At 44.9% G+C, this 18,204-nt stretch overlaps 1 protein-coding gene across 1 annotated transcript in view; it reads left to right on the top strand.

Moving 5' to 3' along the window:
* The window catches only part of FHIT (fragile histidine triad diadenosine triphosphatase), a 394,257-nt gene extending 393,343 nt beyond the window's left edge, over positions 1-914 (top strand). Inside the window, exon 6 of the mRNA XM_077786027.1 lies at positions 703-914. The gene's annotated coding sequence lies outside the window, so the exon portion shown is untranslated. The remainder of the gene's footprint in view (positions 1-702) is intronic.
* Positions 915-18,204: the final 17,290 nt, after the last annotated feature.

Below are 18,204 nucleotides of genomic sequence, written 5' to 3'. Positions count from 1 at the left end.
TGATGTGTAATTCCTTGGCATTAGGCAGAGTCCCACCACATGGTCAGGTTGGATGAGGATAAACAAGAGATGATAGTCTTGAAAGATTATTTGTAGGAACTTATATAAGAGATCATGAGCCCCAAAGAGTCTTGCATGAGGTTATTATAGCAAAATAGATTTGAAGAGTAAGAAGCTGGATTTGATGACACAAGATGCCCTTTCTAATCCTCTGCTCCTATGAGGAGAGGTCAACAGAGCAGGGACTGGCTGCCTTACTCAGGGACATCAGAGGGGTGGCCTCACTTCATGTTTGGTTTTTGTAAAATGATCCTGACCTCTGTCCAGGGGCGCTTTGTGAGTTAGGAATGAAAAGCACAAAGTGAAAGGCAGGCATTAGTATTATTTGCAACTGCAGTTTATTGGAAAAGCAAATAATAAATTGGACAAGTCTCTTTCTTGATCTGGTAAATTTTAAAATAGTTGTGTGCAAGGCTTTTCTCCTTCTCTGTTGCATGGGCTGTAATAGGAGGTGCAATGTGTTGTGTAGGGGTTTAACAGTGAACATTTCCTTTTGCCTGTTGCTGTCAGTGACTCCTGTCAGAGCACACTAATGAGCACCTAAGTCATTAGTAATAAACAGCCTCACATTTTGTCTTACTAACAAAGATCAAAGCTGCTATTTATTATATGTAATGATCTGTTATGTTTGATACTTATCAGGTAACAAAGTGTTTGGAACACATCCCATGACACCAGAAAGTCCCCAGAAAGAATGACCTCATTCTCCAGTTCTCAGTGGCCCTGCAGCTGCAGCTCGACAATTTTATTATGTTCTACAAATATGGGATCCTTCCATGAAAAATTTTATTGGACCTTTGGATATCATCAAGGTTGAATTCCAGCTAAGACAACTCAACAGCACTGGTTCAAAATATTGCTCTGAATTGTAACTCATATTTTTCTGAATTGTGTACTTGGGAATGAATCTTTTTAAATTGTCCCTTGGCCTAAATAGAAATAAAGTGCCAGGAAATCTGGTAGCTACTGTGTTTAGGTACATTATAAAGTCTTTACTCCTTGTTGTGCTCTTTGATTCAGTTATTGTATGTAGGCTATTTTATCATAGAAAAATTAGATCTTTTAGCAGTGTGGCAATTCATACAAACCAAGACTTTGTTACAGACTCGCCAAAATAAACTTGGAAAGCTGTTTTTTATCAGGTGAGTTCTATAACAAGAAATATTAAGTTTCCTGAGATCTTTCTTTTCTCTGTTCTTTTGATGCATTATGAAAAGGCTTCTGGAGTTTTAAGTGATACAAAACACTTCTGTAAAACAATTAATATGGGAAGTTGCTCATGGGACAATAATCACATTAGGGTTAGGCTGGCATGAATGGCTGCTCCCAGCCACAAACATCAAGGGGGAGCCTCCCACGTGGAACAATCTCTGAGCAAGAAATGCTGTGTTTGGAACTACACACCCAGGAAGAAACCCACCACGGGTTAGTTGCTGATTGCCAACACATAATGCAGGAAAAGAAGTCAAAAAACAGATGGAAGAGAGAAGAAATGAGTCTGTAAGATTTGCATGAAAAGGGGACCCATAATCCTCCTCTGGAACTGCAGGGAAGCAAACAATCAAAGCTTTGTGTGTCCCCCAAACTCAGGATGAAAAGCAAAATGCCCCCAAGTCTTTCAATAAGAGTCATGCTGAGGGAGGCCATAGGGTACCTGAGGGCTCGAGGAGGTCACAGTCAGGTCCAGAGCAGAGCTTTGCCTGCCTGGCAGAACAGTGTGAGCATGTTCAGAACAAATTCAACTGCTCCAGGATAGTCTGTCCTGGAGGATTACAGCCTGACCTGAGAAGTCTGAAAATGCACAATGGATGAGTTTTCATAATTTTTACCAGCTCTCTCTGATCTGTACTGTAGAGCCTTTAAGTCTTTATGCTGGTCAAATAGAAATAGAAATACTAGAGCAAAATCACAGATGTTTGATTCCAGTTTTTACTGTCATGCTATTTAAATATTGCTCCTGAAAACCACTGTGATTCAAAGACTTACCATGACCCAACGTGGCCCCCAGTATCTTCCATTAGCCCTTTTAAAAACTGTACAGATTGTAACACTATTTCTTTTCTTGTGCAGAGTAAATGAAGTCCATTTTGATGGTGTCGGCACTTTTTAGACCCTGAGCAAGGGCTGAATAAACAGGAAATGAAGGTCAGGGAGCAAGAAGTGACAGAGAAGGTAAGGTGAGCAGACAGAACGGTCAAAGATGCTGGCAAATGGGCCAACATAAATGGTTGTCCTTTTGCACTTCAGCATTTCAAGTTGCTGTGATTTCACATAGAAGGAAGACAATGGTTGTGCTGCTGGGGAACACTAAAGAGAAACCTCAGCATCAGTTACATTTGCAAGGGATTTTCAAGCCTGCTGCTCAATGGCTCCCTATTTATTATGGAATATTCTGTATTAATTCTGTGCCCTGTGATGAGCAGGCGCTGTGCCAGCCATTTTGCATGGGGGCTGCAGAGCAGATGAGTGCTGAGCTCCATGGAAGATTTCATTTGTGTAAATGAGGAGGCCGTTATCACAGCACTAAAGGTCCTGGTTTTAAAAAAGGCCTCCTCTGACATTATGCACAAAACAACCTATTTATGCAGCATGAAAATATTTATGTGCTTCGCTCCAGCTTAAAAAGGGAATTTGCAATAGATGAGGGACATGAGAAAGGATTGGAGTGAGAGATAAGGAGAGATTAGAAAAGGTAGATCATGAAGTACATGACATCCTGCAGCAGTATGTGGAGTAAACCCTCGTGGTTTTTTTAAGATATGGACCTTGAAGATGCTGTCTGGATCATTTATATACTTCTTACAGACTTAATTTTCCACGGGCAAGGAGCTGTATGCAGGGGTGCCATTGCTGGGAATGTGAGGAGATGCTGTGCTGAAGACACTCAGGAACTTTGTAACCACCTTTGTCCTTTTCAGCCTTCATCTCTCGCCCTCATGGGGGTCATGCCTGGGGTTTGCCTATGGGCTGGGGAACGCTGCAGTGCTGAGCTCCCTCACCCAAAGCAGGAGACATGGGAAAAATCACCTGTGCAGGGGCTCAGATGGACATGGCACAAGAGGAGTGTCCCAATGGGGTGGCTTCATAACAGGACAGAGCTCAGACCCTCATTCCCTGTCCCTACAGAGAAGAAAATTACGTAGATTTTTTCAATTCCTAAGAGTTTTTCCTGAAGCAGCAGTTTCTCTGCAGAGCTGCAAGGGCTGTGCCTGTGTGCCTTTTTTTCCATGAGTAAAACCAGATATGGTTCAGCCACAGTTCTCCTCAGACTTGTAGCAGCAGCCCAGGAGCTCCACATGTCCCCTGACTGCCCTGGAAGTTGCAGAGGTGTCTCAGGACACGCACAGGAGAGCAGACAGGTTTTTGGGAGCTCAGTCTGATGGGGACACATCAGCCCACGCATCCCCTGCCATGCCAGGCAGCTCAGGTGCTTTCAGAGTGCAGCATGGGGGTGTTTGTTATTTGCCTTTCAGCAGTTCAGCATTGTTCTTGCTCCAGATGCAGATATGCCAGCTCCAGGCTCTCTGTGGCACAGCTGATGGTCCATGGGCTGGGGATGGGCCGTGTCAGCTCCCTGAAGACTTTGTGTGTTAATTCAGAAATCTGAGCTGCTTCAAACCTCCCCAGCACACTTTCACCCACCCCACAGATGTCAGGCTCTCTTTTGATTCTGTGCTCAAATAAGGTAGTGTTTTGGTTTTAGTTAATCTTGGAGAGAAGGGAAAATGTTCTGCTGGTCTCTGTGGGAGCCTGACTGGGCTGCAGACTCAGGCTGATGCCAAGACAGCAGGTCCTGGCTGCAATGGGGGGAGTCATGGTCAGCTCCTGACATGTGACAGTACCCTGAAATGTGGCCAGGGACTGAGCACTCCTGAAATAAAAATACCTGAAGCCATGTGGAATCCAGGGTGATCTCATACCTGGTCACAAAGCAATAAAAATCTTAATGCCCCAGCACCCACCGAGCTAATGAAAAACTCCCAAACCCAAATACACACACAGTGACAGCCATGAAAGTACCAAAATAATTTCTATGCCAGCTTCCTGTGTCCTCCTATCCACTCCCCACCTCTCACTGTCACTGTGGTCGATGACTGCTGAAAAGCCTTGTCCAGTTCCTGCATCCTGACGTGCAGGCCAGCAACTCTGTGAAGGAGAAAATGCTGCTGCTCATGTAAGCTGTCCTGTGTGTTGGCAGGGCTGTGAGTTTCAGAACAGAGTGATATATTTCAGCTCTTGTGAAATTTCTGAATAATCAGCTCATCAAAAAATATCATGCAGAGTTCCCTTGTAGTCCTTTCCAACTTGCCACCTCTCCTGCCAATAGCTCCGTAGGGTGACCACAGCTTGGCAGAGCCCATTAGCACAGCTCTGCACAATCACTCATGAGTAGAGCTGGCTGGAAAATACAGTCTTCCCTCCTGAAAAAAAAAAAAAAAAGATGAGGTAGAGCAGAGGGTGTGTTTACGGATGAAGATTTTTCCCACTTCTCTCTCCAGAACCCTCTTCTGCACCACCATTTTTCCTCCTTTGACTCCAAGAAAATAAAAATTCAGCTTAACATGGCACAGACATTGGATGCCGTTTGATCTGCTGGTGACTCCTCCTGGCCCCCAGGGCTTGGACTGTCACTGCAGGATGGGCACCAATGCAGTGGCACCTTCTCCACCAGGGACTCCTGAGCAAGTTGTCCTTGGACCCACAAATTTGCTGCAACTGCCCAGTTTCTTCTTTGGAGTTTTTTGAGAAGATATTCTTGAGATAGATTTCTCTCCTTGAGCAGCACAGCAGCCTGCTGCTTGGGCATCTGGGAGCTGGTACTTTGTCTGTGCATGGTGAGATGGGGAATGCTGGAAGGGCCCCAGGGAAAGCTGACCAGCAGTGCTGCAGAGACAGGGGCTGAGCCAGAATCCCTTCAGCTCTCCCCACAGCCTGGGTGCCTCCAGGCATGCCCCCTGTGCCTTCCCATTCATCTTAGACACCTGCTGCCAAGCCCAGGTGACCATTGCTTTGGCTGGGAAGAGCAGAGCTCCTCTGTGTCCCCTAAGGATGCTCAGCTGCTGACACTGTGGGGAGAAAGCTGCAGAGCCACTTAGGGCTGGTGGCAAGCAAGTCCTGCAGAGGAAGGTGGTGCAAAAATCAATGGTTAGTGCATTAGGATTAAAGCTGTGGCATGAAAACCTTGTATGACTGACATTATTATATTTTTTAGGTCTGTGGAAGCTACACTGAGTGTGACACTTGGTGCAACATGGGTTTAGTGCTTGTGTCACACTGCAAACCCCTTGTGGGACACAAGTGCATCCAGCAGTGAGCAATGGCTCCAGCACAGGTTTCCTGTTCTGCCTCTGCCCTCCTGGATCTGCCCTGACCTGGCTGCAGCTGCCAGGCATTTGCTCTGTCCCTCTCTACTTGAGTCACCATATCTTTCTGCTCAGGCTTTTGTCATTTCTTTTGTCACCATAGTGACAGAAAAAGAGTGATGATTGCTGGAGTAATTTCCCATATTAGCTAGCACTGGCTTTTCAGCCTAAATCAGCACTTCATTTTCCCTGTGCTCGGGCTGAGCATCACTGGAGCATCACTAAGGAGTGGTGGCAGAGGGGCCTTGGTGTGTGGTGCTGCCAGTGCTCCCCAGGGACAGCTGAGGCAAGGACAGGGCCTTCAGCTCACCTCATGTCCCACCAAGAATGCAGAGAGAGATGGGGAAGAAAAAAAAAAAAATGTATTTGCAAAGGTTTCTCCCTGAGTGCACTTGCTCAGCCTCATGGTCAATAAAAGCAGGAATTTGGGCACTTCCACGTGTTCTGCCTGCAGGGCAATAGGAAGAGCTCCCAGAGGTACCTGCTCACCCTGACTAATGCAGTGAGTGGGCAGAGACCCCCCTGTGCCCCCAGTCTGTGCCCTCTGCTCTGCACAGCCCCTTGCAGCACAGCCCAAACCTGGGCTGGGACCAAGCCTGGGCTCCCAAGGGCTCAGTGCAAAATCCTGCCAGGCCTCATTAGCCATGCAGTGCATCTCAGAGAGACACCCAGCACACACACACAAATACATACTTAAAAATCAAGATCATTAAGTAAGCAAATGCGTTTAAATAGCAAACAAGCTACTGAAAAGCAGAGAAAGGTCACAAAATGTGAAATGAAAGCAGTTCTTCTGTTCCCCGTGCCAGCAGCAGTGGTCCTGCCTCAGAGGATATATTAAGAAGAGTCAACCTTCATTTTGAGCACACTGCCTTTTGTCCTTCTATCACAACATTAACATTATCCCCACATAATTTTATGTATTTAATTTTACAATAGACTGTGTCAGTGAGCACTGCCTGTAAATATTTGATCACCACCATTCCTCTAGGATTATCTTATCAAGAGTAAAGATATTAAAATAGAAATCTTGTCATATTGCTGCCTTTATACTTCCAGCCTAAGAATTGACTGACAGAAAATGAACTGCCCGAACTAGCTGTAAAGTGTCTTTTTACTGAGAGTTTTAATGCCAGAGGCTATAGAAAAAAAGGTTAGCTAGTCATTGCAAACTTATGCCTTAGTTACGGAGCTTTTGTACTGAAGATTAAAAAATATGAATCTACTAAGGGGTATTTTTACAAGTGTAAAATGGCGTTGGTCTTTTTGTATCTTTTTGCCATCACACATGAGCTTTAAAAAGAGCCTTTCCTTTTTTTCCTGCACTTGAGTATTAGATGCAGTTTCACTGCAGCTCACAGACACAGGCTGAAGTTTTGCAACAATAAGCTCTTGACTTACCTAACCTACAAAATTTCTTTTTGGTGATAAAATGGCTTGCCAGCCAGGACTAAATGTTCATGTCTAGCTTAAAATATCAAACCACTGTAGACAAGTCAAGGTTTCTATTTATGTCCAGTTAAAGACACATTGGTAATGCTGTTTTAATGTTACTAAATTGTGCTGAAATTGTCATGTGTCTGAAGAGCACCAGGCTGCAAATATACAGCTGGTCCCTGAGGGCTCACTCAGCCCATGCTCCAGCACTGATCAATGCCAGTTTTTGCTGGAGTAAGGACCCAAGTGCCAATTCAGGAAGGTACAGCACGAGCAAACTTTAATCACAAGCTCAGAAATCAATAAAACCAGAAGCTGGCTGGGGTGAGGGGACAGGGAGGGGTGTGGGTCCCATATCTCTGCAGCTCCTGTACTCAGGTGGGCAGTGGGGCAACAGCTCCTGGCATCCTTAATAAATCTGGCTTTGTCTTGTCCTGGTCCTGGAGGGCAGGAGAGGGTGGTTAGTTCACAGATCTGTCCATTGCAATGACAAACTGTAGCCACCAGCATTAAATCACCCAAAGTCTTCCAGACATTAACAAAAGTGTTATTGTGGGATGGCTGAGGCTGGAGTGGCCAGAGACAGCAACCTGGGTCATTCTGCTTTAACCAGAGCATCCCTCCCACTTTTTACCCTCCAACATGAACAATAACTGTATGAAATGAAACTAATTGCACTTTCAGCAGCCCATTGTTGAGCTGTCATAAAGGCATTTACATGGGTGGCTCCATTAACAGCAGTGGGTGGTCCCCTCCATGCTCTCCACGGGCTCAGAATGTAGGGAAGCTTGTTCTAACATTTCACTCATGAGAAAGGTCAAGAGCTGAGCTTTTTGTTCAGAGTGCTCAATATATTCAATTAAAATATACTGCTGTGTTCATCAGCTATTAACTGTCTTTGCAATAGCTGTAATTAAACAGGTACTTCCCTGTGAAAGAAAATCTTTCAAGACAAATTTTGACATGAGGAGAGAGGAGAGTGGGAATTTCTCCAGTGTGGGTTTGCTTTGTTTCTCCACATGAATCCCTCAGCCACTGGGTGTTTTGCTTTCACTGTTGAAGCAAAGATGGCTTGGAGATGATGGGCTGGCCAGATCCAGGTCCTGGCATGTCCCTTCCCTGGGGGTGAGCAGGACACCAGCAGATGCTTGACAACTGTGGGGGAATAAAGCCAGCCAGGCAATTCACTTGCAGAAACATCATTTACAAAGTTCCACTTCGAGCCTTGGGGACAAGAAATGGAGAATGAGAGGAGCTGGCTGCTCAGGAGAGTTTAACAAACTCAGAGGTTTTAGGGGGTTTAGCAGCTGGTGGCCTCCAATCCAATCGGTGGCAGAGTTACAAGCCACACACCCTGCTTTGAAAACTTCCTCCAAAAAGCCTGAAATGAAGAAAAACCCCAAAAGGCAGACTAGAGGGAAGCAGAGGAAGGAACTGAAGGAAGAAAAGGGAATTTACCTGAGCCAACTGTTCTAATTATATACACACAGCAGTCAAACAGTAATAGCAATTGTTGGCATTCTTAAGACAGATAGCAGGGGCATGGAGATACAGTGGAAAATAACACATATTAAGGAATTAGTATTCAATTATGCTAAAGAAGGGGGTGTGTATTTACATTAGTCAGAAATCAGGCATGCAGAGAGATGGGTGACAGCAGGCAGAAGTAGAGCAAGAAAACCAGAGCGTGGCTGTGACAGGTTTCCCTGGTAGCTGTGAACAAGGGGGTGCTGAACCAGGCGTGATACCACCAGCACTGCTTGATTATGTCACAGCTTTTTGCATCTGACAGCATCCAACACGCAGCTGCAGAAGCCTCCAGGCACGGGGGTGGAGCAGGGCACAAGGAAATTCAGAGCCTTGGTGCATCACATGGAATAAACTGAGTGTGCTCCCTCTTGCCATGGGGCTCTGGGGGACAGTAGAGTGCCTCTTACCATGCTGCACCAGTGGGTTTTCACCTCCTGTGTGTTCATGGCCTTCCAGGTCCTTTCACTAAAATATCCCAAAGCTCCTTGAGTGATTGTCATCATCTCCACCAGATTCCCTCAGCAAAAGCCCCTGTTCCTCTGCTGAGGCCTTTAATGCAGATAGAGAATGATCAATGTCAACTGCAGTCCTTGAAAAAGCTCTCTTATCATTACTGGGCCCTATTAGCCAATTCCTCACCTATTTCTGAGTTATTTAATTAATCCCCATCATCTCCAGCACGACTTACATTGTTAGATATTCAGAGCACAAAAGCAGGGGATTCACTGAAATCCTGGAGGAGGGGAACTGTTGGATTTCCTTTATCTACAAGATCAGTTAGGGATTTCAGGTTAATCTTGCTTGATAAATCATGTTGCATTTTATCCCATTTGCCTTCATGTCTCTGTAAATGGTCTGTCTCTTGGAAAAATGTGACCAAGCTCTGAGTACTGGACCCTGATCATTCAGCAAGCCCTTCTTAAATACCTGCACAACACTGGACATGCTGCTTGTACACAATCCCACCCCTGAGCTTGTAAAATGGTCAAGCACCCACCTTGAAAACTGCAGGAGAAAGATTGCCACTCTCTGCTCTTGGGAACCCAAGCCTGCACCTTAGGTGCCCAATAAGCCCAGCAAATATTTTAGTTACATAAAATATCCCAAAGATGTCCTGTTGCAAGTTCCTGCTGGTTGATCAGTATCTATAAAACCCAGCTCAGCTTGGGCTCATGTGTCTGGGATTTCATTTCTGCACATCTTTCTTAACTTCCCATGCTCCAAATCTTCCCCTCACCCCAAAGCCAGGGATTTTTCCTGCTTTCAGGAAGAGGCCACATAGCCTGTCCTGCCCTGTGCTTTGAGCCAGCTGCTCTCCCTCCAGTCTGCTCTCCCTGGTCTTTCTCAAGCCCTGTGTTTGTAGAAATTGTGCATTTGAATAGTCTTTCCAAGGTCTAAATCTCAGCGAGCATCCCTTCATCATTCCCTTCCTGACCTATTCACACTGCTTGCTTCATTGCCAAAGCTTCTTTCATTATGCCACGTAGATCCTGCTAACTCTTGTTCTTTTTAATAACATATTTTTCATCCAATTTTGCTTCCAGTTCCTTCCTAGAAGTTTTTTTTTCCTTTTAAACTGATCTGGAGCAGGTGGGGACCTGCTTGCTGTGTGACAATGCAGATGGTGGAGTTGCAAAGCTCCTTGGGTGGTCAAGCACTTTATAAATTTTGAGCCAGAGATAAACAAAAAAAAAAAAAAAATAGCCAAAAGAAAAGTCTTTCCGGGGAGCACAAAATCAACATAAGAGCTTTGGCTGGCTGCATGTAGGCAAGAATGTTACACTGCCTTGAGATGCCCAGGTGTGCCCAGATGAGTTTTCCAGGTACTGCCCCACCCTCAGTCTACTCCAGCAGCACTTGCAAGCCCCAGGGTCCTGTAACCAGAAGGGAACACTGATTCCCAAGCTTCTCCTGATGTAAACCAGGCTGCAGATGGTAAACAAACCATCAGTATCTGTGCTACAGACACTAAAGAGATTTCTAGTCAAATCAGCAGCTGAGCAGCAAAGCATCCCTTTCCACCCCTGGGTCTCCTCTCCAAAGGCCAGCCACCTCTGCTGGCCCTCAGCAGGGACCTGGCTCTGCCCTGTCCTCAGCCACTCTCCAGAGTCACTTTTGGGCTGGGCTGAGACACTGGCTGTCAGGAAAACAAGAGGGAAAATGAACAGTGGCACGACAGCAAGCGCTGGGTGTGTGCCCACCTGTGCACCTCCCACAGGACAGACTGCAGCACACTCCCTGTTTGTCAGCTCTAAACACAGCCAGATGCCAGCAAATGCTCAGAGGGGCAATTGAAATCTCATTGTTTATGGAGTGGCATCGAGGGACAGAGAAACAAATACAAATGCTCAGGCACAAGCTCAGCCAAGGGTGTTTTGGGCACTCAGTCACAGTTCCCTGAACGGGGGGGCAGCAGCAGCAGCAGCCCACAGAGATGGGAACTTCCCCCAGACCTCCTGGGCAGGTGAGATGGGCACTGCTGAGCACAGCTGAGCCAAGCACCAGAGCCACAGCCTCTGCAAAATGCTTGTGTTCACTAGATATAGATGATATAGAGATATAGAATGTTTTCAGGTGTTTATATACAAATATATTTACATTTCTAAACTCCAATGGTTTTTTATGCTTAAAATGTGTGCATATATATATATATATTTATATATATTTATATATATATATATATATATATATATATATGGTGGTTATATATATATATATATACCTTTTAAAAAGTCTTTATAGATACACACATGCATATGCATGTATACACATACATATTATTATACTATACTATACTATACTATACTATTATATTATATTATATTATATTATATTTTACATATGTATTAAATATTTCATATAAACATAATCATATAAAGGTCTTTCAGAGGACTATATGTGGCTATATATATTTATATGCATATATAAATATACAACATTAAATTATTATAAGCAATAAATATGGTTAGACATACATATACTATAAAACATTAAATTACCTAATTTAATTACATTAAATTACTGTGCATCTCAAAGTATTGAGGAGTCAGTGCTGGGGTGTGATGGAGGGGGAGGAAAAGAAGCCAGGATGCATCTGGTGTCATCCCACTTTGTGCCAGGAGAAACCACCCAAGTGCAGCCACCAAATCTGCACATCTTATTTTTAAATCCACAGGCTGCTGCCTTTGGGTGTGACAGGTTCCTGCTGCCCCCCATCAGGAGCTGTGCTGTCTGTCTGTCTGTCTCTCTGTCTGTCTGTCCAGAGGCCCCCCTGCTCCCACGTGCAGCTGGGACAGAGGAGCTGTCACACCGTGACATTTCTCTCCTTCTCTGGCAAAGGGATCCTACTGAAAGAAGTGAGGGAATAACATGAAAACCCCAGCCAGAGGCTGACAAGCAAACTGACATTTAGGGGAAAAAAAAAAAAGTAGGTGAAGTGGGAAGAAAAGCCTGGGTGGGTAGTTCAGATTTTGTCTATAGCTGCAAATCTTTTGGGTGAGCCTTTCTGACTCTACAAATGCACTTGCAGACACTTCCAGCCCTAAACGCCAGGACAGGTGTTTCCCCCTCTTTTCACTGTCATCAGCAGCTCTCCCTGAGCTGCAGCAGCTCTCCCACACCCAGAGCAGCAGCGCTTGCTGAGGAAAGTTTGTCACCATCTTCAGCTCCAGCAGCAGAGGGAGGTGGGCAGGCAGGGGTTAAGTAACAATTTATTTAGGAGTGACAGGGGCTTGCAGAAACCTGGAAGATTGTTTTTTGCAGTTTTCATTTGGTGACAGACACCTTACAGGCAGTTCTGCTGTCCCTGGGAACGTCAGTGTGAAATGGAGAACCGGTGGCATTTACAGGCTGAAGTTTCTCTTTGTCCTCAATGACAAAATAAAGTGGAAAAAATTTGAAAACTAAGCCATGAATGTTTTTAACCAGGAGTGCCTCCACCTTGGTCTAATGCCAGCTCTAGCTCTGGCTGGTTAAACTCACTGCTTTCTGCAGAGAGGTCTGGTTGAACTGCTGGGGGACAGCACTGCTTTCCACTCAAACTATTTCCCACTCACTCAGTTATATCCTGCACTTACACTTTTACAGAGAACAGATGTGAAGGCTTACCTTGGGACAGATACATTATGTATACAGCATTAACTTCACACCCATACAGTGCCCATTTTAATTACACAGCCAGTGGGGGACCCAGGGTGGTTTGCTGGCAGAGCAGTTGGTTTCATTAGCAATTCCCAAGACCTCGGCTGCCTGCAGCATCCTCACTCATGCAGGCTGAGCTGCACTGGAGATCCAGCCCATGGCAGCCAAGGATGCACTGCCTGACTTCTGGGAAAACACCCCAAAAGTGCAACTGCCAGGGCACACCTCTAGGCTGGTACAAGCTCCAGCCTGAGTTTCATCTTAAACAAGAGTATTTTGGAAAAACCTTAATGTGATATGAAATGCGAGGCCAAAGGATATTGAAAGGATATGAAAGACAACCTGGACACAGATCACTGGGGAAGTTTGTTTGATCTCTGACCCCTGGCAGGGAAACATCACTGTGACAGGTCCCTGCAGGCTGCATCTCACTGGTGATAAAAGCCTTTTGGCAGCTCTCAGAGAAGGGGTTTGATCCGAGCCTCTGGCTGGGTTTAACAGGTGGCAAAGCACAAGGCAGCATTTGGTTTGTCACTGCATCACGAGCTCAGCGTGAGTGAACAGTGCATGGCTGCAGCAAAGGGACACTGCAGCCTGCTGGGTGGCATCAGCAGCAGAGATAAAGCAGTCATTGCCCCACGTTACCCAGCACTAGCTGGCCCACACCTGGAGTACCATGCTCAGTTCTGGGTCTGTGACATGAAAAGGATGTGAACAGGCAGAGGGAGTCCAGAGAAAGGCTGCAAAGGTGAGCCAAGGACTGGGAAGGGCTCCATGTGAGGAAAGGCTGAGAGAGCTGGGTTTGCTCAGCCCTGAGCAAACAAGCCTTAGGGAAGGCTTTTATAGCCATGCTGCATTATTTAGAGGGTGGCTACAAAGAAGAGACTCCCTTTTCAAAGGAGTCTCAGGGAAAAGGGAGGGAAATGGCTACAAATGACTTCTGGGAAGAGTCCAGCTAGACACTAGAAGAAAATTTTTCACAGTGGGAGCAAGCAGGCAGTGGAATAATCTCCCCAGGGAAGTGGTGGGTTCCCTGACACTGGACACTTCTAAGGTTCAGCAGAACAGGGTGATGGACCATCTTGTCTGACACTGCTGATGCCAAGAAATGTTGGACCGGGTGATCCTTGAGGTCACTTCCAGCCTGGTGCTCTGTGATTTGACACATCTCCTCTTTGAAGTGACATAAGAAATGTCCTTTTGCTCATGCTACAATAAAGCAGGGAAAATTCTAAAAGAGCAGCATTTAATCCATCAAGCCCTCTGCATCACAGCCAGGCAAGGAGACTGTTTCTGCAGTTGTTCCTTCCCAAGGTGAACTGAAAGAAGGGCCATTTTGCTGCTTTCTCCTTTAAATTTTTTCCAGGTGACAAGAGGCTCTCCTGAATCCTTTCACCACAGCCACTTCTTGTTAGCAGAACTGCCCTTCTCACTGCCCAGAGTGCAGCCACACCATCCTCTGGTTCCAGCCCAGGAGAGAAACCATCAATATCAACGTCAGGTGAAATTAAAATTGTCCCTATGAGTTATTCTATGACACAAGCTAGCACTGGGTATATTAAATCTTATTAATTAATGTTAAATTAATTATTTTCCTTGCCTATAAACACAGAGTGTTACTGTGGAGCACAGAAGCAATTACTATCCAGGATGCTTCAAGGTACAAGTTTCAGAGTCACAAAAGCTGCATATTTGTTAGAAACAAATGTTAGAATGACAAATCTGTCACTGTTAGAGCCACTCTACCAGGACAAGAAAAATCCTGAATAAACTGCAATAGGTCAACAATTCGCCAGAAATATCAGCTGAATCAGGAGCCTGAGGTTTCATCTCCCTGGAACACTACACAATGTGTGCACAAAGAGCACTACCTCAGCATTACACTGTGTCACTTACAGAGGGGCCAGCAAGGTGTGGCTCGTGTTTCACTTCCTTCTGCTCATTCAGCCTTTATTCTTTGCTTACTTACTGCTCCTCTGCTTTGAGAATGGGTGAGGCAGGGCACAGGGGGAGCTTTGAGAATGGTGGGACAGGCAAACTCTTGCAGGACTCTGCCTTTTGCAGTGCAGCTGATGGAGCACAGCAGTGGGCAAGACTCAGCTGAACTGAGCAAGTTTCAGCAGGCACAGCACTGCCTGGGAAGTGAGGCCAAAAGCAGGAGAGCAAGTCTCTCTTTGTCTCTGCTTGCTGGGAAAATGTCCTTCCAGCCAGCAGTGCTTTTGCAAGGCTGCATGCCCTTGCTGTGCACTCCCCACAGGGCTGGCATGGACAAGGGGGTGGCTGCCTTATTCCCACAGGATCCAGCACCTTGGGCTGTGGTGGTATAAATGGGTCTATCAGGCTGGTGGATAACAAGTCAGCAGCTATCTGCCAGCTGCTCACCAGGTCATGCCTATGCTCCTTCAGAAGGCAGAAATGCTCTTGGTCTCCATGCCTTCCAGAGAGACTGCTGATGACATTTGTTCAGGTCATGACTTTCTCAGTGGTCCCAGGAGACCTGGAAGGCAAATCTCTCAAACAAAAGCTTTGATGGCCTTTTGAAAAGCTCATCTCTCTGTTTCCCTGCTTGAAGCAGAAGAGGGAAAATAATACCCCTCTGCTGAAGTTATTATGCAATGAGTCATTTGTGGCGCAGAGGAGACGGGCCAGCTTCCCTCTCTGCGCCGCAGTGATTTGACTAATTACTTCTATCTGCTCCAGCAAAGAGCAGCCTCCTCCAGCCTTTCCGCTGGGTGAGCCCTGTCTGTCAGCAGCAGAGAAGTGGGAAGCGATGGGAAACAGCGTCCTTCTGCTCTGAGTGGTGGCATTTTGTCTGTTCCTTACCCCTGCTGGCTGGCAGGTCCCAGAATCGAGCTCAGTGAAACACCGGAGCCTCCAAAGTCAAGGCTGGGTAGACTGGTTATTTTGGGGCTGTCACACAGGTGTTCCCATCCTGCCAGCAGTCCCAGTGGCCCATTTTACACCAGCCCATGTCTCCATATGCCCCTGGGCTCTGTAGCTGCTGGGGGACAGGACAAGGAGGATGCACAGCACATCCCCCTGTGGTGCTCCCAGCCATCAGAGCCTCCACGGGGTTTGGGCATGGAGCAGCCATCAGGCTTCAAGGCAAAGAGTATGGAATTTTAAGGCAGTATTTTCTTTCAGCTTGCATCTGACAAGTTCTCATGGAGGATTTGGGGGCTGAATGGTCACAGGTCTCGCTCCAAAGTATCATCCAAAACATCTGGACAAAGGGCGAGGATAGGGACACGCATGGGGATTCTTCCAGCACTTCCAAAATGTCTCCTCTGAGCTGCTAAACAGAGCCCTGGCTTTCCACAGCTGTTAATTGGAGGTGAATGTTATTAAAGTATATTAGAAGAAAAAGACAGCTGCATATACAAACTAATTGTATTTTTACACTTGTTTAAAATCACAACTCTGATTTTTAATTATAGTGGATCAAAGAAAAGAACCACATTAATCCAATGTAATCACGTGTGAGTTGAGTTGATAACAACATAGTATTTAATTGGCAGTAAGCTCAGGCAATGTTAAATACAAATTAAAAGCACCGACACATTCTGAAGACTAATTAATATGACAGACTGGTAGCAAATGCATTGTTTATTACTACTAATTTCCAGTGGCTGGTTCAACACCATTTTGTTGCCACAATCTCCAGTTCCGTGTCCATCAATGCATGATATTTAACAGGAAAATTAAATACTATTTATTTTAAGAAGGAACAAAGAAGTTCAAAGATAATTAAATTATGCATTTCAAATACCAAATTGCAGATAAAGAGCTTTAAAATACAGGATTTTTCTCTTTCCCCTTGATATGTGCATATAACTCACAGTAATGTGCTACATCAGTGACAGAAGACATTTCTTTCTCTGCACATTTTAATGCCGTTAACAAGTGGAGATTTTTTTCAGGGCTGACACAACTCTCAGTGAAGTAAACAGAAGGATTACCCTCAGGACCCTGCCAAAGCCCAGCAACTCATTGGAAGAATTTCCCTTGACTCCCATGGACTCTGAGTCATATTTTAAGCTTTTCAGATCAGGACCTGTTATTTTCTTTTTTCATCCTTAGCAAGTACCTAGCAGAAACGAAGACGATTAATTCAGGTAACATCTTTTAAATGCAGTGTCCTGAAAGTTTTCTAAAGCTTTCTAGAGATTTGTGTGCATTAAAATTCTCCTACCTGACTGCACCACCTTCCACAGCTGGTTATGGACTGTAATGGCACATATTTGTCACACCTTGTTACAGCCTTGGTCAATAGAATAATGGAATAATCAATCATCTATATTTTAGTGTGAGACAAAATAAATACAGTGCATAATAGTCAATCAGGTCTTCACCAAGGAAAAGTTGAACAATTACAGTGGTTGTCAGTGGTAAACTGCCTATGATAAGTATGCAAACATTGACCCCAAGTGTTACACTGAGAACATGGAAATTAAAACCATCTATCTTACTTGATTCAAAGTCTCCCAGATAACAAGGGTGGTATTTAAGGGAAACCTCAGCTGGACTCGGATTGCTTCTTTCTGTTAGATTAGAATTAAATTCAGTCAAAATTTAGAAAATACTCTTTTAATTAAAGATACTTCACTAGCTCATAAATTATACATTCTCTATCCTGTTGCAAAGTGTAAGTTTGATATTAGGTGTCAGAGCTGCAGAGGATTCCTAAAGGTTAGTTCACATTTATGTGCTGTATAAGCAGACTTTTGGGAACGAAGGAGTAATTATTGAAGTTCCCAAATTGCTGCCCCAGTCTGCTCAGCAAGTGCAGTCTCCCAGATTTCAGCAAGTACAGTGTTTTCTTCAGAAGCTTAGTACTAATATGCAAAATAAGATGGTCAAAAGAGACCTTGGCCAAAAGCAGACACTGGCATGGAATCAAGCATGAAATATTAATAGATAATCATCTAGAAACTAATTACAAAATGTAAAAAGTCCAGCTATCTTGCACAGACCACTGCAAGGAAGAGTGTTTCAGTTTCATTAGCACAGCAGAAGGAGAATCCTCGCAAAGTAGTTTTCTGAGCTTCATGCTGCTCATACCAATGTACATCTATGCTCGATAAAGCAATATTCATTTAAATTAGCAGCATAAAAAAATAACCTAACAATGAAGGTAATAACTCACTGAAACATATTTGTCCTGGTTTCAGCTGGTATAAAGTCAATTTTCTTCTCAGTAACTAGTAGAGGGCTGTGTTTTGGGTTTTGGAGAACATCAGCAATAGCACAGCAATGTTTAACTGTGGCCAAGCAGTGCTTACTGTGAGTCAGGGACTTTTCAGTGTCCCGTGCCCTGGCATGAGGAGCTGGGAGGGGCATGCCTGGGACAGCTGTCCTGAGCTGGCCAAGGGGATGTTCCACATGCTCACTCTATTAACTGTGGAGAGCCACTGACTGATGCTGGGGGACAGGCTGAGCATCCATCTGTGGGTGGTGAGAGATTGTCTTTTGAATCACTTGGAATAAAATCATCCTGGTTTTTATTCCACACTCTATTTTCTTTTCATAACAACAACAACAACATGATGTTGTTCTTGTTAATATTGTTCATATTGCTGTTAAATTTATTTACATTATTAGAATGTTCTTATCTCAACACCAGAGTTTCACCTTTTTTCCAGGTCTCCTCCCCATTGCACTTGGGAGGGTAGGG

This window comes from Lonchura striata, chromosome 12 (assembly GCF_046129695.1).
Source record: "Lonchura striata isolate bLonStr1 chromosome 12, bLonStr1.mat, whole genome shotgun sequence".
In the NCBI taxonomy this organism is placed as follows: domain Eukaryota; kingdom Metazoa; phylum Chordata; class Aves; order Passeriformes; family Estrildidae; genus Lonchura; species Lonchura striata.
The sequence above is the reverse complement of the archived record's forward strand: the minus strand, read 5'-3'. Positions and strand labels throughout refer to the sequence as shown.